Source organism: Ranitomeya imitator, chromosome 4 (assembly GCF_032444005.1).
Source record: "Ranitomeya imitator isolate aRanImi1 chromosome 4, aRanImi1.pri, whole genome shotgun sequence".
NCBI classification, from domain to species: domain Eukaryota; kingdom Metazoa; phylum Chordata; class Amphibia; order Anura; family Dendrobatidae; genus Ranitomeya; species Ranitomeya imitator.
In genome coordinates, this window is record NC_091285.1 from 682,031,051 (window position 1) to 682,055,893 (window position 24,843).

The 24,843-nt window shown below is 41.0% G+C and overlaps 13 non-coding genes across 13 annotated transcripts; all 13 read right to left on the bottom strand.

Annotated features, from left to right (window-relative positions):
• Window positions 1-331: 331 nt before the first annotated feature.
• On the bottom strand, window positions 332-403 carry TRNAW-CCA (transfer RNA tryptophan (anticodon CCA)). The gene has a single exon. It is a non-coding gene; the product is annotated as a tRNA-Trp (tRNA).
• A 2,085-nt stretch (window positions 404-2,488) lies between these two features.
• Window positions 2,489-2,560, bottom strand: TRNAW-CCA (transfer RNA tryptophan (anticodon CCA)). The gene has a single exon. It is a non-coding gene; the product is annotated as a tRNA-Trp (tRNA).
• Window positions 2,561-3,566: 1,006 nt separating this feature from the next.
• On the bottom strand, window positions 3,567-3,638 carry TRNAW-CCA (transfer RNA tryptophan (anticodon CCA)). Its single transcript has one exon. It is a non-coding gene; the product is annotated as a tRNA-Trp (tRNA).
• A 1,006-nt stretch (window positions 3,639-4,644) lies between these two features.
• On the bottom strand, window positions 4,645-4,716 carry TRNAW-CCA (transfer RNA tryptophan (anticodon CCA)). The gene has a single exon. It is a non-coding gene; the product is annotated as a tRNA-Trp (tRNA).
• A 1,006-nt stretch (window positions 4,717-5,722) lies between these two features.
• TRNAW-CCA (transfer RNA tryptophan (anticodon CCA)) lies at window positions 5,723-5,794 on the bottom strand. The gene has a single exon. It is a non-coding gene; the product is annotated as a tRNA-Trp (tRNA).
• Window positions 5,795-6,262: 468 nt separating this feature from the next.
• TRNAW-CCA (transfer RNA tryptophan (anticodon CCA)) lies at window positions 6,263-6,334 on the bottom strand. Its single transcript has one exon. It is a non-coding gene; the product is annotated as a tRNA-Trp (tRNA).
• A 1,006-nt stretch (window positions 6,335-7,340) lies between these two features.
• Window positions 7,341-7,412, bottom strand: TRNAW-CCA (transfer RNA tryptophan (anticodon CCA)). The gene has a single exon. It is a non-coding gene; the product is annotated as a tRNA-Trp (tRNA).
• Window positions 7,413-8,418: 1,006 nt separating this feature from the next.
• Window positions 8,419-8,490, bottom strand: TRNAW-CCA (transfer RNA tryptophan (anticodon CCA)). The gene has a single exon. It is a non-coding gene; the product is annotated as a tRNA-Trp (tRNA).
• Window positions 8,491-10,574: 2,084 nt separating this feature from the next.
• On the bottom strand, window positions 10,575-10,646 carry TRNAW-CCA (transfer RNA tryptophan (anticodon CCA)). Its single transcript has one exon. It is a non-coding gene; the product is annotated as a tRNA-Trp (tRNA).
• A 1,007-nt stretch (window positions 10,647-11,653) lies between these two features.
• TRNAW-CCA (transfer RNA tryptophan (anticodon CCA)) lies at window positions 11,654-11,725 on the bottom strand. Its single transcript has one exon. It is a non-coding gene; the product is annotated as a tRNA-Trp (tRNA).
• A 1,006-nt stretch (window positions 11,726-12,731) lies between these two features.
• On the bottom strand, window positions 12,732-12,803 carry TRNAW-CCA (transfer RNA tryptophan (anticodon CCA)). The gene has a single exon. It is a non-coding gene; the product is annotated as a tRNA-Trp (tRNA).
• Window positions 12,804-13,809: 1,006 nt separating this feature from the next.
• On the bottom strand, window positions 13,810-13,881 carry TRNAW-CCA (transfer RNA tryptophan (anticodon CCA)). Its single transcript has one exon. It is a non-coding gene; the product is annotated as a tRNA-Trp (tRNA).
• Window positions 13,882-14,887: 1,006 nt separating this feature from the next.
• TRNAW-CCA (transfer RNA tryptophan (anticodon CCA)) lies at window positions 14,888-14,959 on the bottom strand. The gene has a single exon. It is a non-coding gene; the product is annotated as a tRNA-Trp (tRNA).
• Between the last annotated feature and the right edge of the window lie 9,884 nt (window positions 14,960-24,843).

A 24,843-nucleotide genomic window follows, 5' to 3' on the forward strand; every position in this document is an offset into this window, starting at 1 on the left:
TTCGGATTCATTGATTTCCAGTTTAAAATTAAATATCTAGTAATAAGCCCTCTTCTCTAAGAAATTCAAAGAAGACAATGGCATGAACAAAGTATTGGCTGTTCCCGGCATGGATTTTTTTATGTTTTGAACTCAATTCCCAAATGATATTTCTCATCAAAGTATTGTTGATAAGATATTAATCTATATCATTTAAATAAAACACTTTTCAAACACTGCGCTGACACATGACAACAACGTTGAGCTATTCTATTGTCAGTAGGATTACGCAGTTTCCGTTTCAATCTTTACCCAAGCATCGATTAAGTTATGAAAAAATGATAGAGTTAATTGACCCCGACGTGATTTGAACACGCAATTTTCTGATCTGGAGTCAGACGCGCTACCATTGCGCCACGAGGTCAGTTGGAAAGCATGTACGCCCAATACTTCTCATGAAAAGTGCACGAGATAATATTTGGAAGCCTTCAGGAAACTTGCAACTTTTACTCCAATTTTGGAAAAGATATAAACAAGGATGAATTAAGATCATGACTTTCGGATTCAGGGATTTCCAGTTTAAAATTTAAAATCTAATAATAAACTCTCTTTTCTTACAAATTCAAAGATGACAATGGCATGAACAAAGTGTTAGCTGTTCCCGGCAAGGATTATTTTTTTTTATGTTTTGAACTCAATTCCCAAATGATATTTTTCATCACAGTATTGTTGATAAGATGGTAATCTACATAACTTAAATAAAACACATTTTTAAACACTTTGCCTACAGGTGGCAACAAAGTCGAATTTTTCTATTGTCAGTGGAATTACTCAGTTTCCGTTTTCAATCTTAACACAAGCATCGATGAAGTTATGAAAAGATGAAAGAGCTTCTTGACCCTGATGTGATATCAACACGCAGCCTTCTTTAATGGAGTCAGAAGCGATACCATTGTGCACAAGGTCAGTTGAAAAGCATGTTTGCTCCAATACTTCATATGAAAAGTGCATGAGATAATATATGGACACCATCTGGAAATTTGCTACTTTTAATCACAGTTTAGAAAAAACATAAACAGGGCTGAATTAAAATCATCACATTCGGATTGATTGATTTCCAGTTTAAAATTAAATATCTAGTAATAAGCCCTCTTCTCTAAGAAATTCAAAGAAGACAATGGCATGAACAAAGTATTGGCTGTTCCCGGCATGGATTTTTTTATGTTTTGAACTCAATTCCCAAATGATATTTCTCATCAAAGTATTGTTGATAAGATATTAATCTATATCATTTAAATAAAACACTTTTCAAACACTGCGCTGACACATGACAACAACGTTGAGCTATTCTATTGTCAGTAGGATTACGCAGTTTCCGTTTCAATCTTTACCCAAGCATCGATTAAGTTATGAAAAGATGATAGAGTTACTTGACCCCGACGTGATTTGAACACGCAACCTTCTGATCTGAAGTCAGACGCGCTACCGATGCGCCACGAGGTCAGTTGAAAAGCATGTACGCCCAATACTTCTCATGAAAAGTGCACGAGATAATATCTGGAAGCCATCAGGAAACTTGCAACTTTTACTCCAATTTTGGAAAAGATATAAACAAGGATGAATTAAGATCACGACATTCTGATTCAGGGATTTCCAGTTTAAAATTTAAAATCTAATAATAAACTCTCTTTTAATACAAATTCAAAGATGACAATGGCATGAACAAAGTGTTAGCTGTTCCCGGCAAGGATTATTTTTTTTATGTTTTGAACTCAATTCCCAAATGATATTTTTCATCACAGTATTGTTGATAAGATGGTAATCTACATAACTTAAATAAAACACATTTTTAAACACTTTGCCTACAGGTGGCAACAAAGTCGAATTTTTCTATTGTCAGTGGAATTACTCAGTTTCCGTTTTCAATCTTAACACAAGCATCGATGAAGTTATGAAAAGATGAAAGAGCTTCTCGACCCTGATGTGATATCAACACGCAGCCTTCTTTAATGGAGTCAGAAGCGCTACCATTGTGCACAAGGTCAGTTGAAAAGCATGTTTGCTCCAATACTTCACATGAAAAGTGCATGAGATAATATATGGACCCCATCTGGAAATTTGCTACTTTTAATCACAGTTTAGAAAAGACATAAACAGGGCTGAATTAAAATCATCACATTCGGATTCATTGATTTCCAGTTTAAAATTAAATATCTAGTAATAAGCCCTCTTCTCTAAGAAATTCAAAGAAGACAATGGCATGAACAAAGTATTGGCTGTTCCCGGCATGGATTATTTTATGTTTTGAACTCAATTCCCAAATGATATTTCTCATCAAAGTATTGTTGATAAGATATTAATCTATATCATTTAAATAAAACACTTTTCAAACACTGCGCTGACACATGACAACAACGTTGAGCTATTCTATTGTCAGTAGGATTACGCAGTTTCCGTTTCAATCTTTACCCAAGAATCAATTAAGTTATGAAAAGATGATAGAGTTACTTGACCCCGACGTGATTTGAACATGCAACCTTCTGATCTGGAGTCAGACGCGCTACCGATGCGCCACGAGGCCAGTTGAAAAGCATGTACGCCCAATACTTCTCATGAAAAGTGCACGAGATAATATCTGGAAGCCATCAGGAAACTTGCAACTTTTACTCCAATTTTGGAAAAGATATAAACAAGGATGAATTAAGATCATGACATTCGGATTCAGTGATTTCCAGTTTAAAATTTAAAATCTAATAATAAACTCTCTTTTCTTACAAATTCAAAGATGACAATGGCATGAACAAAGTGTTAGCTGTTCCCGGCAAGGATTATTTTTTTTATGTTTTGAACTCAGTTTCCAAATGATATTTTTCATCACAGTATTGTTGATAAGATGTTAATCTACATAACTTAAATAAAACACATTTTTAAACACTTTGCCTACAGGTGGCAACAAAGTCGAATTTTTCTATTGTCAGTGGAATTACTCAGTTTCCGTTTTCAATCTTAACACAAGCATCGATGAAGTTATGAAAAGATGAAAGAGCTTCTCGACCCTGATGTGATATCAACACGCAGCCTTCTTTAATGGAGTCAGAAGCGCAACCATTGTGCACAAGGTCAGTTGAAAAGCATGTTTGCTCCAATACTTCACATGAAAAGTGCATGAGATAATATATGGACCCCATCTGGAAATTTGCTACTTTTAATCACAGTTTAGAAAAGACATAAACAGGGCTGAATTAAAATCATCACATTCGGATTCATTGATTTCCAGTTTAAAATTAAATATCTAGTAATAAGCCCTCTTCTCTAAGAAATTCAAAGAAGACAATGGCATGAACAACGTATTGGCTGTTCCCGGCATGGATTTTTTTATGTTTTGAACTCAATTCCCAAATGATATTTCTCATCAAAGTATTGTTGATAGGATATTAATCTATATCATTTAAATAAAACACTTTTCAAACACTGCGCTGACACATGACAACAACGTTGAGCTATTCTACTGTCAGTAGGATTACGCAGTTTCCGTTTCAATCTTTACCCAAGCATCGATTAAGTTATGAAAAGATGATAGAGTTACTTAACCCCGACGTGATTTGAACACGCGACTTTCTGATCTGGAGTCAGACGCACTACCGTTGCGCCACGAGGCCAGTTGAAAAGCATGTACGCCCAATACTTCTCATGAAAAGTGCACGAGATAATATCTGGAAGCCATCAGGAAACTTGCAACTTTTACTCCAATTTTGGAAAAGATATAAACAAGGATGAATTAAGATCATGACATTCTGATTCAGGGATTTCCAGTTTAAAATTTAAAATCTAATAATAAACTCTCTTTTAATACAAATTCAAAGATGACAATGGCATGAACAAAGTGTTAGCTGTTCCCGGCAAGGATTATTTTTTTTATGTTTTGAACTCAATTCCCAAATGATATTTTTCATCACAGTATTGTTGATAAGATGGTAATCTACATAACTTAAATAAAACACATTTTTAAACACTTTGCCTACAGGTGGCAACAAAGTCGAATTTTTCTATTGTCAGTGGAATTACTCAGTTTCCGTTTTCAATCTTAACACAAGCATCGATGAAGTTATGAAAAGATGAAAGAGCTTCTCGACCCTGATGTGATATCAACACGCAGCCTTCTTTAATGGAGTCAGAAGCGCTACCATTGTGCACAAGGTCAGTTGAAAAGCATGTTTGCTCCAATACTTCACATGAAAAGTGCATGAGATAATATATGGACCCCATCTGGAAATTTGCTACTTTTAATCACAGTTTAGAAAAGACATAAACAGGGCTGAATTAAAATCATCACATTCGGATTCATTGATTTCCAGTTTAAAATTAAATATCTAGTAATAAGCCCTCTTCTCTAAGAAATTCAAAGAAGACAATGGCATGAACAAAGTATTGGCTGTTCCCGGCATGGATTATTTTATGTTTTGAACTCAATTCCCAAATGATATTTCTCATCAAAGTATTGTTGATAAGATATTAATCTATATCATTTAAATAAAACACTTTTCAAACACTGCGCTGACACATGACAACAACGTTGAGCTATTCTATTGTCAGTAGGATTACGCAGTTTCCGTTTCAATCTTTACCCAAGAATCAATTAAGTTATGAAAAGATGATAGAGTTACTTGACCCCGACGTGATTTGAACATGCAACCTTCTGATCTGGAGTCAGACGCGCTACCGATGCGCCACGAGGCCAGTTGAAAAGCATGTACGCCCAATACTTCTCATGAAAAGTGCACGAGATAATATCTGGAAGCCATCAGGAAACTTGCAACTTTTACTCCAATTTTGGAAAAGATATAAACAAGGATGAATTAAGATCATGACATTCGGATTCAGTGATTTCCAGTTTAAAATTTAAAATCTAATAATAAACTCTCTTTTCTTACAAATTCAAAGATGACAATGGCATGAACAAAGTGTTAGCTGTTCCCGGCAAGGATTATTTTTTTTATGTTTTGAACTCAGTTTCCAAATGATATTTTTCATCACAGTATTGTTGATAAGATGTTAATCTACATAACTTAAATAAAACACATTTTTAAACACTTTGCCTACAGGTGGCAACAAAGTCGAATTTTTCTATTGTCAGTGGAATTACTCAGTTTCCGTTTTCAATCTTAACACAAGCATCGATGAAGTTATGAAAAGATGAAAGAGCTTCTCGACCCTGATGTGATATCAACACGCAGCCTTCTTTAATGGAGTCAGAAGCGCAACCATTGTGCACAAGGTCAGTTGAAAAGCATGTTTGCTCCAATACTTCACATGAAAAGTGCATGAGATAATATATGGACCCCATCTGGAAATTTGCTACTTTTAATCACAGTTTAGAAAAGACATAAACAGGGCTGAATTAAAATCATCACATTCGGATTCATTGATTTCCAGTTTAAAATTAAATATCTAGTAATAAGCCCTCTTCTCTAAGAAATTCAAAGAAGACAATGGCATGAACAACGTATTGGCTGTTCCCGGCATGGATTTTTTTATGTTTTGAACTCAATTCCCAAATGATATTTCTCATCAAAGTATTGTTGATAAGATATTAATCTATATCATTTAAATAAAACACTTTTCAAACACTGCGCTGACACATGACAACAACGTTGAGCTATTCTACTGTCAGTAGGATTACGCAGTTTCCGTTTCAATCTTTACCCAAGCATCGATTAAGTTATGAAAAGATGATAGAGTTACTTAACCCCGACGTGATTTGAACACGCGACTTTCTGATCTGGAGTCAGACGCACTACCGTTGCGCCACGAGGCCAGTTGAAAAGCATGTACGCCCAATACTTCTCATGAAAAGTGCACGAGATAATATCTGGAAGCCATCAGGAAACTTGCAACTTTTACTCCCATTTTGGAAAAGATCTAAACAAGGATGAATTAAGATCATGACATTCTGAATCAGGGATTTCCAGTTTAAAATTTAAAATCTAATAATAAACTCTCTTTTCTTACAAATTCAAAGATGACAATGGCATGAACAAAGTGTTAGCTGTTCCCGGCAAGGATTATTTTTTTTATGTTTTGAACTCAATTTCCAAATGATATTTTTCATCACAGTATTGTTGATAAGATATTAATCTATATCATTTAAATAAAACACTTTTCAAACACTGCGCTGACACATGACAACAACGTTGAGCTATTCTATTGTCAGTAGGATTACGCAGTTTCCGTTTCAATCTTTACCCAAGCATCGATTAAGTTATGAAAAGATGATAGAGTTACTTGACCCCGACGTGATTTGAACATGCAACCTTCTGATCTGGAGTCAGACGCGCTACCGATGCGCCACGAGGTCAGTTGAAAAGCATGTACGCCCAATACTTCTCATGAAAAGTGCACGAGATAATATCTGGAAGCCATCAGGAAACTTGCAACTTTTACTCCAATTTTGGAAAAGATATAAACAAGGATGAATTAAGATCATGACATTCGGATTCAGGGATTTCCAGTTTGAAATTTAAAATCTAATAATAAACTCTCTTTTCTTACAAATTCAAAGATGACAATGGCATGAACAAAGTGTTAGCTGTTCCCGGCAAGGATGATTTTTTTTATGTTTTGAACTCAATTCCCAAATGATATTTTTCATCACAGTATTGTTGATAAGATGGTAATATACATAACTTAAATAAAACACATTTTTAAACACTTTGCCTACATGTGGCAACAAAGTCGAATTTTTCTATTGTCAGTGGAATTACTCAGTTTCCGTTTTCAATCTTAACACAAGCATCGATGAAGTTATGAAAAGATGAAAGAGCTTCTCGACCCTGATGTGATATCAACACGCAGCCTTCTTTAATGGAGTCAGAAGCGCTAACATTGTGCACAAGGTCAGTTGAAAAGCATGTTGGCTCCAATACTTCACATGAAAAGTGCATGAGATAATATATGGACCCCATCTGGAAATTTGCTACTTTTAATCACAGTTTAGAAAAAACATAAACAGGGCTGAATTAAAATCATCACATTCGGATTCATTGATTTCCAGTTTAAAATTAAATATCTAGTAATAAGCCCTCTTCTCTAAGAAATTCAAAGAAGACAATGGCATGAACAAAGTATTGGCTGTTCCCGGCATGGATTTTTTTATGTTTTGAACTAAATTCCCTAATGATATTTCTCATCAAAGTATTGTTGATAAGATATTAATCTATATCATTTAAATAAAACACTTTTCAAACACTGCGCTGACACATGACAACAACGTTGAGCTATTCTATTGTCAGTAGGATTACGCAGTTTCCGTTTCAATCTTTACCCAAGCATCGATTAAGTTATGAAAAGATGATAGAGTTACTTGACCCCGACGTGATTTGAACACGCAACCTTCTGATCTGGAGTCAGACGCGCTACCGTTGCGCCACGAGGTCAGTTGGAAAGCATGTACGCCCAATACTTCTCATGAAAAGTGCACGAGATAATATCTGGAAGCCATCAGGAAACTTTCAACTTTTACTCCCATTTTGGAAAAGATATAAACAAGGATGAATTAAGATCATGACATTCGGATTCAGGGATTTCCAGTTTGAAATTTAAAATCTAATAATAAACTCTCTTTTCTTACAAATTCAAAGATGACAATGGCATGAACAAAGTGTTAGCTGTTCCCGGCAAGGATGATTTTTTTTATGTTTTGAACTCAATTCCCAAATGATATTTTTCATCACAGTATTGTTGATAAGATGGTAATATACATAACTTAAATAAAACACATTTTTAAACACTTTGCCTACATGTGGCAACAAAGTCGAATTTTTCTATTGTCAGTGGAATTACTCAGTTTCCGTTTTCAATCTTAACACAAGCATCGATGAAGTTATGAAAAGATGAAAGAGCTTCTCGACCCTGATGTGATATCAACACGCAGCCTTCTTTAATGGAGTCAGAAGCGCTAACATTGTGCACAAGGTCAGTTGAAAAGCATGTTGGCTCCAATACTTCACATGAAAAGTGCATGAGATAATATATGGACCCCATCTGGAAATTTGCTACTTTTAATCACAGTTTAGAAAAAACATAAACAGGGCTGAATTAAAATCATCACATTCGGATTCATTGATTTCCAGTTTAAAATTAAATATCTAGTAATAAGCCCTCTTCTCTAAGAAATTCAAAGAAGACAATGGCATGAACAAAGTATTGGCTGTTCCCGGCATGGATTTTTTTATGTTTTGAACTAAATTCCCTAATGATATTTCTCATCAAAGTATTGTTGATAAGATATTAATCTATATCATTTAAATAAAACACTTTTCAAACACTGCGCTGACACATGACAACAACGTTGAGCTATTCTATTGTCAGTAGGATTACGCAGTTTCCGTTTCAATCTTTACCCAAGCATCGATTAAGTTATGAAAAGATGATAGAGTTACTTGACCCCGACGTGATTTGAACACGCAACCTTCTGATCTGGAGTCAGACGCGCTACCGTTGCGCCACGAGGTCAGTTGGAAAGCATGTACGCCCAATACTTCTCATGAAAAGTGCACGAGATAATATCTGGAAGCCATCAGGAAACTTTCAACTTTTACTCCCATTTTGGAAAAGATATAAACAAGGATGAATTAAGATCATGACATTCTGAATCAGGGATTTCCAGTTTAAAATTTAAAATCTAATAATAAACTCTCTTTTCTTACAAATTCAAAGATGATAATGGCATGAACAAAGTGTTAGCTGTTCCCGGCAAGGATTATTTTTTTTATGTTTTGAACTCAATTTCCAAATGATATTTTTCATCACAGTATTGTTGATAAGATGTTAATCTACATAACTTAAATAAAACACATTTTTAAACACTTTGCCTACAGGTGGCAACAAAGTCGAATTTTTCTATTGTCAGTGGAATTACTCAGTTTCCGTTTTCAATCTTAACACAAGCATCGATGAAGTTATGAAAAGATGAAAGAGCTTCTCGACCCTGATGTGATATCAACACGCAGCCTTCTTTAATGGAGTCAGAAGCGCAACCATTGTGCACAAGGTCAGTTGAAAAGCATGTTTGCTCCAATACTTCACATGAAAAGTGCATGAGATAATATATGGACCCCATCTGGAAATTTGCTACTTTTAATCACAGTTTAGAAAAGACATAAACAGGGCTGAATTAAAATCATCACATTCGGATTCATTGATTTCCAGTTTAAAATTAAATATCTAGTAATAAGCCCTCTTCTCTAAGAAATTCAAAGAAGACAATGGCATGAACAAAGTATTGGCTGTTCCCGGCATGGATTATTTTATGTTTTGAACTCAATTCCCAAATGATATTTCTCATCAAAGTATTGTTGATAAGATATTAATCTATATCATTTAAATAAAACACTTTTCAAACACTGCGCTGACACATGACAACAACGTTGAGCTATTCTATTGTCAGTAGGATTACGCAGTTTCCGTTTCAATCTTTACCCAAGCATCAATTAAGTTATGAAAAGATGATAGAGTTACTTGACCCCGACGTGATTTGAACATGCAAACTTCTGATCTGGAATCAGATGCGCAACCGATGCGCCACGAGGTCAGTTGAAAAGCATGCACGCCCAATACTTCTCATGAAAAGTGCACGAGATAATATCTGGAAGCCATCAGGAAACTTGCAACTTTTACTCCAATTTTGGAAAAGATATAAACAAGGATGAATTAAGATCATGACATTCGGATTCAGTGATTTCCAGTTTAAAATTTAAAATCTAATAATAAACTCTCTTTTCTTACAAATTCAAAGATGACAATGGCATGAACAAAGTGTTAGCTGTTCCCGGCAAGGAATATTTTTTTTATGTTTTGAACCCAGTTTCCAAATGATATTTTTCATCACAGTATTGTTGATAAGATGTTAATCTACATAACTTAAATAAAACACATTTTTAAACACTTTGCCTACAGGTGGCAACAAAGTCGAATTTTTCTATTGTCAGTGGAATTACTCAGTTTCCGTTTTCAATCTTAACACAAGCATCGATGAAGTTATGAAAAGATGAAAGAGCTTCTCGACCCTGATGTGATATCAACACGCAGCCTTCTTTAATGGAGTCAGAAGCGCAACCATTGTGCACAAGGTCAGTTGAAAAGCATGTTTGCTCCAATACTTCACATGAAAAGTGCATGAGATAATATATGGACCCCATCTGGAAATTTGCTACTTTTAATCACAGTTTAGAAAAGACATAAACAGGGCTGAATTAAAATCATCACATTCGGATTCATTGATTTCCAGTTTAAAATTAAATATCTAGTAATAAGCCCTCTTCTCTAAGAAATTCAAAGAAGACAATGGCATGAACAAAGTATTGGCTGTTCCCGGCATGGATTTTTTTATGTTTTGAACTCAATTCCCAAATGATATTTCTCATCAAAGTATTGTTGATAAGATATTAATCTATATCATTTAAATAAAACACTTTTCAAACACTGCGCTGACACATGACAACAACGTTGAGCTATTCTATTGTCAGTAGGATTACGCAGTTTCCGTTTCAATCTTTACCCAAGCATCGATTAAGTTATGAAAAGATGATAGAGTTACTTAACCCCGACGTGATTTGAACACGCGACTTTCTGATCTGGAGTCAGACGCGCTACCGTTGCGCCACGAGGCCAGTTGAAAAGCATGTACGCCCAATACTTCTCATGAAAAGTGCACGAGATAATATCTGGAAGCCATCAGGAAACTTGCAACTTTTACTCCCATTTTGGAAAAGATATAAACAAGGATGAATTAAGATCATGACATTCTGAATCAGGGATTTCCAGTTTAAAATTTAAAATCTAATAATAAACTCTCTTTTCTTACAAATTCAAAGATGACAATGGCATGAACAAAGTGTTAGCTGTTCCCGGCAAGGATTATTTTTTTTTATGTTTTGAACTCAATTTCCAAATGATATTTTTCATCACAGTATTGTTGATAAGATGTTAATCTACATAACTTAAATAAAACACATTTTTAAACACTTTGCCTACAGGTGGCAACAAAGTCGAATTTTTCTATTGTCAGTGGAATTACTCAGTTTCCGTTTTCAATCTTAACACAAGCATCGATGAAGTTATGAAAAGATGAAAGAGCTTCTCGACCCTGATTTGATATCAACACGCAGCCTTCTTTAATGGAGTCAGAAGCGCTACCATTGTGCACAAGGTCAGTTGAAAAGCATGTTTGCTCCAATACTTCACATGAAAAGTGCATGAGATAATATATGGACCCCATCTGGAAATTTGCTACTTTTAATCACAGTTTAGAAAAGACATAAACAGGGCTGAATTAAAATCATCACATTCGGATTCATTGATTTCCAGTTTAAAATTAAATATCTAGTAATAAGCCCTCTTCTCTAAGAAATTCAAAGAAGACAATGGCATGAACAAAGTATTGGCTGTTCCCGGCATGGATTATTTTATGTTTTGAACTCAATTCCCAAATGATATTTCTCATCAAAGTATTGTTGATAAGATATTAATCTATATCATTTAAATAAAGCACTTTTCAAACACTGCGCTGACACATGACAACAACGTTGAGCTATTCTATTGTCAGTAGGATTACGCAGCTTCCGTTTCAATCTTTACCCAAGCATCGATTAAGTTATGTAAAGATGATAGAGTTACTTGACCCCGACGTGATTTGAACATGCAACCTTCTGATCTGGAGTCAGACGCGCTACCGATGCGCCACGAGGTCAGTTGAAAAGCATGTACGCCCAATACTTCTCATGAAAAGTGCACGAGATAATATCTAGAAGCCATCAGGAAACTTGCAACTTTTACTCCAATTTTGGAAAAGATATAAACAAGGATGAATTAAGATCATGACATTCGGATTCAGGGATTTCCAGTTTAAAATTTAAAATCTAATAATAAACTCTCTTTTCTTACAAATTCAAAGATGACAATGGCATGAACAAAGTGTTAGCTGTTCCCGGCAAGGATGATTTTTTTTATGTTTTGAACTCAATTCCCAAATGATATTTTTCATCACAGTATTGTTGATAAGATGGTAATCTACATAACTTAAATAAAACACATTTTTAAACACTTTGCCTACAGGTGGCAACAAAGTCGAATTTTTCTATTGTCAGTGGAATTACTCAGTTTCCGTTTTCAATCTTAACACAAGCATCGATGAAGTTATGAAAAGATGAAAGAGCTTCTTGACCCTGATGTGATATCAACACGCAGCCTTCTTTAATGGAGTCAGAAGCGCTACCATTGTGCACAAGGTCAGTTGAAAAGCATGTTTGCTCCAATACTTCACATGAAAAGTGCATGAGATAATATATGGACCCCATCTGGAAATTTGCTACTTTTAATCACAGTTTAGAAAAGACATAAACAGGGCTGAATTAAAATCATCACATTCGGATTCATTGATTTCCAGTTTAAAATTAAATATCTAGTAATAAGCCCTCTTCTCTAAGAAATTCAAAGAAGACAATGGCATGAACAAAGTATTGGCTGTTCCCGGCATGGATTTTTTTATGTTTTGAACTAAATTCCCAAATGATATTTCTCTTCAAAGTATTGTTGATAAGATATTAAACTATATCATTTAAATAAAACACTTTTCAAACACTGCGCTGACACATGATAACAACGTTGAGGCATTCTGTTGTCAGTAGGATTACGCAGTTTCCGTTTCAATCTTTACCCAAGCATCGATTAAGTTATGAAAAGATGATAGAGTTACTTGACCCCGACGTGATTTGAACACGCAACCTTCTGATCTGGAGTCAGACGCGCTACCGTTGCGCCACGAGGTCAGTTGAAAAGCACGTAAGCCCAATACTTCTCATGAAAAGTGCACGAGATAATATCTGGAAGCCATCAGGAAACTTGCAACTTTTACTCCCATTTTGGAAAAGATATAAACAAGGATGAATTAAGATCATGACATTCTGATTCAGGGATTACCAGTTTAAAATTTAAAATCTAATAATAAACTCTCTTTTCTTACAAATTCAAAGATGACAATGGCATTAACAAAGTGTTAGCTATTCCCGGCAAGGATTATTTTTTTTATGTTTTGAACTCAATTCCCAAATTATATTTTTCATCACAGTATTGTTGATAAGATGGTAATCTACATAACTTAAATAAAACACATTTTTAAACACTTTGCCTACAGGTGGCAACAAAGTCGAATTTTTCTATTGTCAGTGGAATTACTCAGTTTCCGTTTTCAATCTTAACACAAGCATCGATGAAGTTATGAAAAGATGAAAGAGCTTCTTGACCCTGATGTGATATCAACACGCAGCCTTCTTTAATGGAGTCAGAAGCGCTACCATTGTGCACAAGGTCAGTTGAAAAGCATGTTGGCTCCAATACTTCACATGAAAAGTGCATGAGAAAATATATGGACCCCATCTGGAAATTTGCTTCTTTTAATCACAGTTTAGAAAAGACATAAACAGGGCTGAATTAAAATCATCACATTCGGATTCATTGATTTCCAGTTTAAAATTAAATATCTAGTAATAAGCCCTCTTCTCTAAGAAATTCAAAGAAGACAATGGCATGAACAAAGTATTGGCTGTTCCCGGCATGGATTTTTTTATGTTTTGAACTCAATTCCCAAATGATATTTCTCATCAAAGTATTGTTGATAAGATATTAATCTATATCATTTAAATAAAACACTTTTCAAACACTGCGCTGACACATGACAACAACGTTGAGCTATTCTATTGTCAGTAGGATTACGCAGTTTCCGTTTCAATCTTTACCCAAGCATCGATTAAGTTATGAAAAGATGATAGAGTTACTTGACCCCGACGTGATTTGAACACGCAACCTTCTGATCTGGAGTCAGACGCGCTACCGTTGCGCCACGAGGTCAGTTGAAAAGCATGTACACCCAATACTTCTCATGAAAAGTGCACAAGATAATATCTGGAAGCCATCAGGAAACTTGCAACTTTTACTCCCATTTTGGAAAAGATATAAACAAGGATGAATTAAGATCATGACATTCTGATTCAGGGATTACCAGTTTAAAATTTAAAATCTAATAATAAACTCTCTTTTCTTACAAATTCAAAGATGACAATGGCATGAACAAAGTGTTAGCTGTTCCCGGCAAGGATGATTTTTTTTATGTTTTGAACTCAATTCCCAAATGATATTTTTCATCACAGTATTGTTGATAAGATATTAATCTACATAACTTAAATAAAACACATTTTTAAACACTTTGCCTACAGGTGGCAACAAAGTCGAATTTTTCTATTGTCAGTGAAATTACTCAGTTTCCGTTTTCAATCTTAACACAAGCATCGATGAAGTTATGAAAAGATGAAAGAGCTTCTCGATCCTAATGTGATATCAACACGCAGCCTTCTTTAATGGAGTCAGAAGCGCTACCATTGTGCACAAGGTCAGTTGAAAAGCATGTTTGCTCCAATACTTCACATGAAAAGTGCATGAGATAATATATGGACCCCATCTGGAAATTTGCTTCTTTTAATCACAGTTTAGAAAAGACATAAACAGGGCTGAATTAAAATCATCACATTCGGATTCATTGATTTCCAGTTTAAAATTAAATATCTAGTAATAAGCCCTCTTCTCTAAGAAATTCAAAGAAGACAATGGCATGAACAAAGTATTGGCTGTTCCCGGCATGGATTTTTTTATGTTTTGAACTCAATTCCCAAATGATATTTCTCATCAAAGTATTGTTGATAAGATATTAATTTATTTCATCTAAATAAAACACTCTTCAAACACTGCGCTGACACATGACAACAACGTTGAGCTATTCTATTGTCAGTAGGATTACGCAGTTTCCGTTTCAATCTTTACCCAAGCATCGATTAAGTTATGAAAAGATGATAGAGTTACTTGACCCCGACGTGATTTGAACACGCAACCTTCTGATCTGGAGTCAGACGCGCTACCGTTGCGCCACGAGGTCAGTTGAGACGCATGTACGCCCAATACTTCTCATGAAAAGTGCACGAGATAATATCTGGAAGCCATCAGGAAACTTGCAACTTTTACTCCCATTTTGGAAAAGATATAAACAAGGATGAATTAAGATCATGACATTATGATTCAGGGATTTCCAGTTTAAAATTTAAAATCTAATAATAAACTCTCTTTTCTTACAAATTCAAAGATGACAATGGCATGAACAAAGTGTTAGCTGTTCCCGGCAAGGTTTATTTTTTTTATGTTTTGAACTCAATTCCCAAATGATATTTTTCATCACAGTATTGTTGATAAGATGTTAATCTACATAACTTAAATAAAACACATTTTTAAACACTTTGCCTACAGATGGCAACAAAGTCGAATTTTTCTATTGTCAGTGGAATTACTCAGTTTCCGTTTTCAATCTTAACACAAGCATCGATGAAGTTATGAAAAGATGAAAGTGCTTCTTGACCCTGATGTGATATCAACACGCAGCCTTCTTTAATGGAGTCAGAAGCGCTACCATTGTGCACAAGGTCAGTTGAAAAGCATGTTTGCTCCAATACTTCACATGAAAAGTGCATGAGATAATATATGGACCCCATCTGGAAATTTGCTACTTTTAATCACAGTTTAGAAAAGACATAAACAGGGCTGAATTAAAATCATCACATTTGGATTCATTGATTTCCAGTTTAAAATTAAATATCTAGTAATAAGCCCTCTTCTCTAAGAAATTCAAAGAAGACAATGGCATGAACAAAGTATTGGCTGTTCCCGGCATGGATTTTTTTATGTTTTGAACTCAATTCCCAAATGATATTTCTCATCAAAGTATTGTTGATAAGATATTAATCTATATCATTTAAGTAAAACACTTTTCAAACACTGCGCTGACACATGACAACAACGTTGAGCTATTCTATTGTCAGTAGGATTACGCAGTTTCCGTTTCAATCTTTACCCAAGCATCGATTAAGTTATGAAAAGATAATAGTTACTTGACCCCGACGTGATTTGAACATGCAACCTTCTGATCTGGAGTCAGACGCGATACCTTTGCGCCACGAGGTCAGTTGAAAAGCGTGTACGCCCAATACTTCTCATGAATAGTGCACGAGATAATATGTGGAAGCCATCAGGAAACTTGCAACTTTTACTCCCATTTTGGAAAAGATATAATAAAGGATGAATTAAGATCATGACATTCTGATTCAGGGATTTCCAGTTTAAAATTTAAAATCTAATAATAAACTCTCTTTTCTTACAAATTCAAAGATGACAATGGCATGAACAAAGTGTTAGCTGTTCCCGGCAAGGGTTATTTTTTTTTATGTTTTGAACTCAATTCCCAAATGATATTTTTCATCACAGTATTGTTGATAAGATGTTAATCTACATAACTTAAATAAAACACATTTTTAAACACTTTGCCTACAGGTGGCAACAAAGTCGAATTTTTCTATTGTCAGTAGTGTTGAGCGATACCTTCCGATATCGGAAAGTATCGGTATCGGATAGGATTGGCCGATATTCAAAAAATATCGGATATCGCCGATACCGATACCCGATCCCAATGCAAGTCAATGGGACCAAAATATCGGAATTAAAATAAACCCTTTCTTTCCTTGTAGGTTCATTCTACTTGAAGGAAAACAACTAAGAATAATGCAGGATGTATTTGGGGAGGTGGCGGAGACATTAAAGTCATAGAGGTTTAGCCCAATCAAATAGAATAGCATGTTTTTTTTTTTTTTAAGACGTTCGGAGTGACAAAGATATTGATTATGTAAATTTTTTTTTTATTTTGTCAGATATTGATGTTTCACTATTCCACGCCCTTCCCCTTCTTTTTTTTTTTACTTTTCCCACACTTTCATCTTCATCATCATCAGCATCTTTGACATCAACTTCTTCTTCACCTTATTCATCTTCTTCTTCATCCTTTACCTTTTTTTTTTATGACATTCTTCATATTCATTTTATTCAACTGTTATTATTCTTCCTATTCTACTTCTTTATCATATTCTCATTTGTGACAGGCATTCCCGTAGTTGTTATCTATAAAAGTTGGAAGATTACACCTTCCGTTCTGCCAGTCACAAAAGTTACATTTGTCCGCGTTCAGTTTGGCCTGCAGCATCAGGCTTTATCCAGGGGCACCACGAGGAGGAACGGACTCACCCCCATACACTGCTTAGTCTTCTTCTGCATATAATTTAGATAATATCTTTTGCTCTGATATTAAGTGTTATGCTTACTGTTCTTCTGCTCTTTGTTCTGCAGCCTCTTGTTCTTCTGCTTCTCGGTCTTCCATGTCGTCGTCTCCAGGGTCGTCGTCTCCAGTGTCGTCGTCTCCGCCGTCGTCGTCTCCGCCGTCGTCGTCGTCGTCATCGGGGTGGTCTTTCTGGTCGTCGACGTTAGGGTCTTCAACTTGGAAATGTAGCAGAAGGTACAAGAAGGCTGAGAAAATGCCAAGAACCAGCTGATGGAACTGGAACTCGGATGGCTACCCGAAGGTTCAAGAGCCTATGGAACTACCGAGGACCAGCTGACGTTACCGGAACCCGGTTACTAAGCAGGAGGTACCCGTGCTAAAAAGCACTACCAAGGACCGCCTGACGTTGGCGGAACTCGGATACCCAGAAGGAGGCACCTAAGCCAAAGGCTCTGCCCGGAACCAGCTGACGGTACTGGAACCAGGATGGGGAGCAGAAGGTACAAGAGCAAAAGACACTGCCGAGAACCAGCTGACGGTACTGGAACCCGGATGGGTAGCCGAAGGTCCAAGAGCCAATGGAACTACCGAGGACCAGCTGACGTTACTGGAACCCGGTTACTAAGCAGGAGGTACCCGTGCCTGAAAGCACTACCAAGGATCACCTGACGTTGGTGGAACTTGGATACCCAGAAGGAGGCACCTGAGCCAAAGGCTCTGCCCGGAACCAGCTGACGGTACTGGAACCAGGATGGGGAGCAGAAGGTACAAGAGCAAAAGACACTGCCGAGAACCAGCTGACGGTGCTGGAACCAGGTGGTGGACCCGAAGGCCCACAGGAGAGGAGAGAACAGCTAAGCCGCAAGGCAGCCGCAGTTACCGAACCCCAACAATCCTACAGGGGGAGCTGGGCCTACTGGCACTACAGAACCAGCCTTGACTACCAATTCATGCAGCCCACATAGGAAGCTCCTAAACTGGAGGCACCCTGGAGTTGGCTAACCCGACCGCAACACGACGGGGCAAGCATAGGCGTCTCAGCGAGTTTGACACAACCCGGAAACAGCTGACGGTGCTGAAACCAGGTTTGGCACGAGGGAGTACCTGTGACAAAAACACTGCCGAGAACCAGCTGGCGGTGCTGGAACCCGGATGCGTTGCCCCAGTGTGCAAGAGCCAATGGCACGACCGAGGACCAGCTGACGGTGCTGGAACCCGGTTACTAAGCTGTAGGTGCCCGCGCTTAAAAGCACTACCGAGGACCGCCAGGCGTTGGCGGAACTCGGATACCCAGGAGGAGGCACCTAAGCCAAAGGCTCGGCCCGGAACCAGCTGACGGTGCTGGAACCAGGTGGTGGACCCGAAGGCCCACAGGAGAGGAGAGAACAGCTAAGCCGCAAGGCAGCCGCAGTTACCGAACCCCAACAGTCCTACAGGGGGAGCTGGGCCTACTGGCACTACAGAACCAGCCTTGACTACCAATTCATGCAGCCCACATAGGAAGCTCCTAAACTGGAGGCACCCTGGAGTTGGCTAACCCGACCGCAACACGACGGGGCAAGCATAGGCGTCTCAGCGAGTTTGACACAACCCGGAAACAGCTGACGGTGCTGAAACCAGGTTTGGCACGAGGGAGTACCTGTGACAAAAACACTGCCGAGAACCAGCTGGCGGTGCTGGAACCCGGATGCGTTGCCCCAGTGTGCAAGAGCCAATGGCACGACCGAGGACCAGCTGACGGTGCTGGAACCCGGTTACTAAGCTGTAGGTGCCCGCGCTTAAAAGCACTACCGAGGACCGCCAGGCGTTGGCGGAACTCGGATACCCAGGAGGAGGCACCTAAGCCAAAGGCTCGGCCCGGAACCAGCTGACGGTGCTGGAACCAGGTGGTGGACCCGAAGGCCCACAGGAGAGGAGAGAACAGCTAAGCCGCAAGGCAGCCGCAGTTACCGAACCCCAACAGTCCTACAGGGGGAGCTGGGCCTACTGGCACTACAGAACCAGCCTTGACTACCAATTCATGCAGCCCACATAGGAAGCTCCTAAACTGGAGGCACCCTGGAGTTGGCTAACCCGACCGCAACACGACGGGGCAAGCATAGGCGTCTCAGCGAGTTTGACACAACCCGGAAACAGCTGACGGTGCTGAAACCAGGTTTGGCACGAGGGAGTACCTGTGACAAAAACACTGCCGAGAACCAGCTGGCGGTGCTGGAACCCGGATGCGTTGCCCCAGTGTGCAAGAGCCAATGGCACGACCGAGGACCAGCTGACGGTGCTGGAACCCGGTTACTAAGCTGTAGGTGCCCGCGCTTAAAAGCACTACCGAGGACCGCCAGGCGTTGGCGGAACTCGGATACCCAGGAGGAGGCACCTAAGCCAAAGGCTCGGCCCGGAACCAGCTGACGGTGCTGGAACCAGGTGGTGGACCCGAAGGCCCACAGGAGAGGAGAGAACAGCTAGGCCGCGAGGCAGCCGCAGTTACCGAACCCCAACAGTCCTACAGGGGGAGCTGGGCCTACTGGCACTACAGAACCAGCCTTGACTACCAATTCATGCAGCCCACATAGGAAGCTCCTAAACTGGAGGCACCCTGGAGTTGGCTAACCCGACCGCAACACGACGGGGCAAGCATAGGCGTCTCAGCGAGTTTGACACAACCCGGAAACAGCTGACGGTGCTGAAACCAGGTTTGGCACGAGGGAGTACCTGTGACAAAAACACTGCCGAGAACCAGCTGGCGGCGCTGGAACCCGGATGCGTTGCCCCAGTGTGCAAGAGCCAATGGCACGACCGAGGACCAGCTGACGGTGCTAGAACCCGGTTACTAAGCTGTAGGTGCCCGCGCTTAAAAGCACTACCGAGGACCGCCAGGCGTTGGCGGAACTCGGATACCCAGGAGGAGGCACCTAAGCCAAAGGCTCGGCCCGGAACCAGCTGACGGTGCTGGAACCAAGTGGTGGACCCGAAGGCCCACAGAAGAGGAGAGAACAGCTAGGCCGCGAGGCAGCCGCAGTTACCGAACCCCAACAGTCCTACAGGGGGAGCTGGGCCTACTGGCACTACAGAACCAGCCTTGACTACCAATTCATGCAGCCCACATAGGAAGCTCCTAAACTGGAGGCACCCTGGAGTTGGCTAACCCGACCGCAACACGACGGGGCAAGCATAGGCGTCTTAGCGAGTTTGACACAACCCGGAAACAGCTGACGGTGCTGAAACCAGGTTTGGCACGAGGGAGTACCTGTGACAAAAACACTGCCGAGAACCAGCTGGCGGTGCTGGAACCCGGATGCGTTGCCCCAGTGTGCAAGAGCCAATGGCACGACCGAGGACCAGCTGACGGTGCTGGAACCCGGTTACTAAGCTGTAGGTGCCCGCGCTTAAAAGCACTACCGAGGACCGCCAGGCGTTGGCGGAACTCGAATACCCAGGAGGAGGCACCTAAGCCAAAGGCTCGGCCCGGAACCAGCTGACGGTGCTGGAACCAGGTGGTGGACCCGAAGGCCCACAGGAGAGGAGAGAACAGCTAGGCCGCGAGGCAGCCGCAGTTACCGAACCCCAACAGTCCTACAGGGGGAGCTGGGCCTACTGGCACTACAGAACCAGCCTTGACTACCAATTCATGCAGCCCACATAGGAAGCTCCTAAACTGGAGGCACCCTGGAATTGGCTAACCCGACCGCAACACGACGGGGCAAGCATAGGTGTCTCAGCGAGTTTGTCACAACCCGGAAACAGCTGACGGTGCTGAAACCAGGTTTGGCACGAGGGAGTACCTGTGACAAAAACACTGCCGAGAACCAGCTGGCGGTGCTGGAACCCGGATGCGTTGCCCCAGTGTGCAAGAGCCAATGGCACGACCGAGGACCAGCTGACGGTGCTGGAACCCGGTTACTAAGCTGTAGGTGCCCGCGCTTAAAAGCACTACCGAGGACCGCCAGGCGTTGGCGGAACTGGGATACCCAGGAGGAGGCACCTAAGCCAAAGGCTCGGCCCGGAACCAGTTGACGGTGCTGGAACCAGGTGGTGGACCCGAAGGCCCACAGGAGAGGAGAGAACAGCTAGGCCGCGAGGCAGCCGCAGTTACCGAACCCCAACAGTCCTACAGGGGGAGCTGGGCCTACTGGCACTGCAGAACCAGCCTTGACTACCAATTCATGCAGCCCACATAGGAAGCTCCTAAACTGGAGGCACCCTGGAGTTGGCTAACCCGACCGCAACACGACGGGGCAAGCATAGGCGTCTCAGCGAGTTTGACACAACCCGGAAACAGCTGACGGTGCTGAAACCAGGTTTGGCACGAGGGAGTACCTGTGACAAAAACACTGCCGAGAACCAGCTGGCGGTGCTGGAACCCGGATGCGTTGCCCCAGTGTGCAAGAGCCAATGGCACGACCGAGGACCAGCTGACGGTGCTGGAACCCGGTTACTAAGCTGTAGGTGCCCGCGCTTAAAAGCACTACCAAGGACCGCCAGGCGTTGGCGGAACTCGGATACCCAGGAGGAGGCACCTAAGCCAAAGGCTCGGCCTGGAACCAGCTGACGGTGCTGGAACCAGGTGGTGGACCCGAAGGCCCACAGGAGAGGAGAGAACAGCTAGGCCGCGAGGCAGCCGCAGTTACCGAACCCCAAGAGTCCTACAGGGGGAGCTGGGCCTACTGGCACTGCAGAACCAGCCTTGACTACCAATTCATGCAGCCCACATAGGAAGTTCCTAAACTGGAGGCACCCTGGAGTTGGCTAACCCAACCGCAACACGACGGGGCAAGCATAGGCGTCTCAGCGAGTTTGACACAACCCGGAAACAGCTGACGGTGCTGAAACCAGGTTTGGCACGAGGGAGTACCTGTGACTAGAGTTGAGCGACCTTGACCTTTTTAGAGTCGAGCCGGGTTTCGCGAAACCCGACTATCTCAAAAGTCGGGTCGAGTGAAATCGGCCGATTATGACGTAAAGTCGGGATCGACCGAAACACGAAACCCAATGCAAGTCAATGGGGCAGCATAGTCGGCAGTGAGTGGGGGCCAGGAAAACACCTAGAGTGCCCATTTTAATGTCAAAACCATCCATTCTTCTTAATGAAGCTTGTCAAGCGTAATTTACCTTATAATAATTGGAAGGCATTTGAAATTGGGGGTCATTTGGCTAAAGTTGTGGTGGGTAGGGCTGGTTCAAGTAATTAGTGGGCCCAGGAAATCTGGACCACGTCACGGCAGTGGAGCAGGGAGAGGTAAGTATTTCAACTTTGCAAGTGCTGTGATCCTGAGCAAGCAGGGGGGGCCCACTCGTTGGCATTGGCACTGGCACAGGGCCCCTCAAAGTACAGGTTTGTGTTTGCACGGCGGGGGCGCCTCCCACCGGCAGCAACACTTTTGCGTACTATGAGAGGCCCTGTGCCAGTGACGTCGCCAACTAGTATTCCTCCCCCCACCTGATGAAGGAACCTGCACTTTCATCTGCACCTTCCTCTTTGTCCCCGTGTAAGGTGGTATGGTATGCGGGAAGAGCAACCTGACTTTCAGCAGGGTCACAATGTTGTTGTGTAGTGTGCACGGGGAATGTTGCGTTATGGGTCAATGTACCAGCAGACTCATCTATCACTGGCTGGGCAATGGGCAGGATGAGGAGGAAACACAGATATAGGCCCAAATAATAAAGTGGGCTAAATGCAGTTCAAAATTGGTAACACAGGAATAACCTGGGGGCATTGCAGTGGAGGACAACTGGAATGAGAGGCTGACACAGAGAGTAGGCCCAAATCAGTAAGTAGTCGAAATGCAGTTCAAAATTGGCAACAGTAGTAAACAGGCGGCACAGCTTTGTTCAGTGGAGGAGAACAGCAAGGAGTGGCAGACACCGATAGTAGGCCCCAACCCAACTAGTAGGCCAAATGCAGTCTAACATTAACAACTACTTAACGAGCGCCGAAAACGGAATTTCAGGACAAGAAACCAGGAGAACAGCAAGGAGCGGCAGACACCGATAGTAGGCCCCAAACCAACTAGTACGCCAAATGCAGTTGTTCCGTTTAACCACAATCTAATGAGAGCCTGAAGATAGAAGTTCAGGAAAGGCAACCTGGAGAACACCTTGGAGTGGAACACACCATCTCTCTACACCCCATACCCAATTTGTAGGTCTAATGCAGCGTAGTTTCCAACAACTACTAAACGAGAGCATGATGATCGAAGCATTGGCGAGGAAACCTGGGGAACACCTTGGAGTGGAACACACCATCTCTCTACACCCCATACCCAATTTGTAAGTCTAATGCAGCGTAGTTTCGAACAACTACTAAACGAGAGCATGATGATCGAAGCATTGGCGAGGAAACCTGGGGAACACCTTGGAGTGGAACACACCATCTCTCTACACCCCATACCCAATTTGTAGGCCTAATGCAGCGTAGTTTCCAACAACTACTAAGCGAGAGCATGATGATCGAAGCATTGGCGAGGAAACCTGGGGAACAACTTGGAGTGGAACACACCATCTCTCTACAGTGGAACACACCATCTCTCTACACCCCATACCCAATTTGTAGGCTTAATGCAGCGTAGTTTCCAACAACTACTAAACGAGAGCCGGAAGATCGAAGCTCAGGAAAGGCAACCTGGAGAACACCTTGGAGTGGAACACACCATCTCTCTACACCCCATACCCAATTTGTAGGCCCAATGCAGCGTAGTTTCCAACAACTACTAAACGAGAGCATGATGATCGAAGCATTGGCGAGGAAACCTGGGGAACACCTTGGAGTGGAACACACCATCTCTCTACACCCCATACCCAATTTGTAGGCCTAATGCAGCGTAGTTTCCAACAACTACTAAACGAGAGCATGATGATCGAAGCATTGGCGAGGAAACCTGGGGAACACCTTGGAGTGGAACACACCATCTCTCTACAGTGGAACACACCATCTCTCTACACCCCATACCCAATTTGTAGGCCTAATGCAGCGTAGTTTCCAACAACTACTAAACGAGAGCCGGAAGATCGAAGCTCAGGAAAGGCAACCTGGAGAACACCTTGGAGTGGAACACACCATCTCTCTACACCCCATACCCAATTTGTAGGCCTAATGCAGCGTAGTTTCCAACAACTACTAAACGAGAGCCGGAAGATCGAAGCTCAGGAAAGGCAACCTGGGGAACACCTTGGAGTGTAACAAACCCTCTCTCTACACCACGGAAGGGCTGATTCTTAGGAAGGAAGGCTGTCGGAAAGAAGCAGGGCGCGTCCGAGGGTGATTATATTCTTATTAGGTATATACTCACCCTCGGACGCGCCCTGCTTCTTTATTTGTAATGAATGTTTATTTGCAATGTGGTTTTGACTTACTCTATTTTTTTGGTAAATAATGATTTTATTATTTTCATTGTTTTGCATCTTCTTGGCAATAATATAAAGAAGACGCGACAGGACAACACTCGGTGGATGCCATATCTGTGTTTAAAATTGAAAAAACCTTTCAGTTAACTACTTGCAGGAGAAAGTTATTGTAGCTGGTGGCCATTTTTAGTACTGTACCAGATTTTTGCTGTATGTGTTTGTTTTTAATGTTAAAATGTCTGCATTTGATATCTCTCCAGTATTTTCTTTTTTATAAGCAAAATACTTATTTTTATATTTTCTGATGTTGGTTCCAGGGGTACACG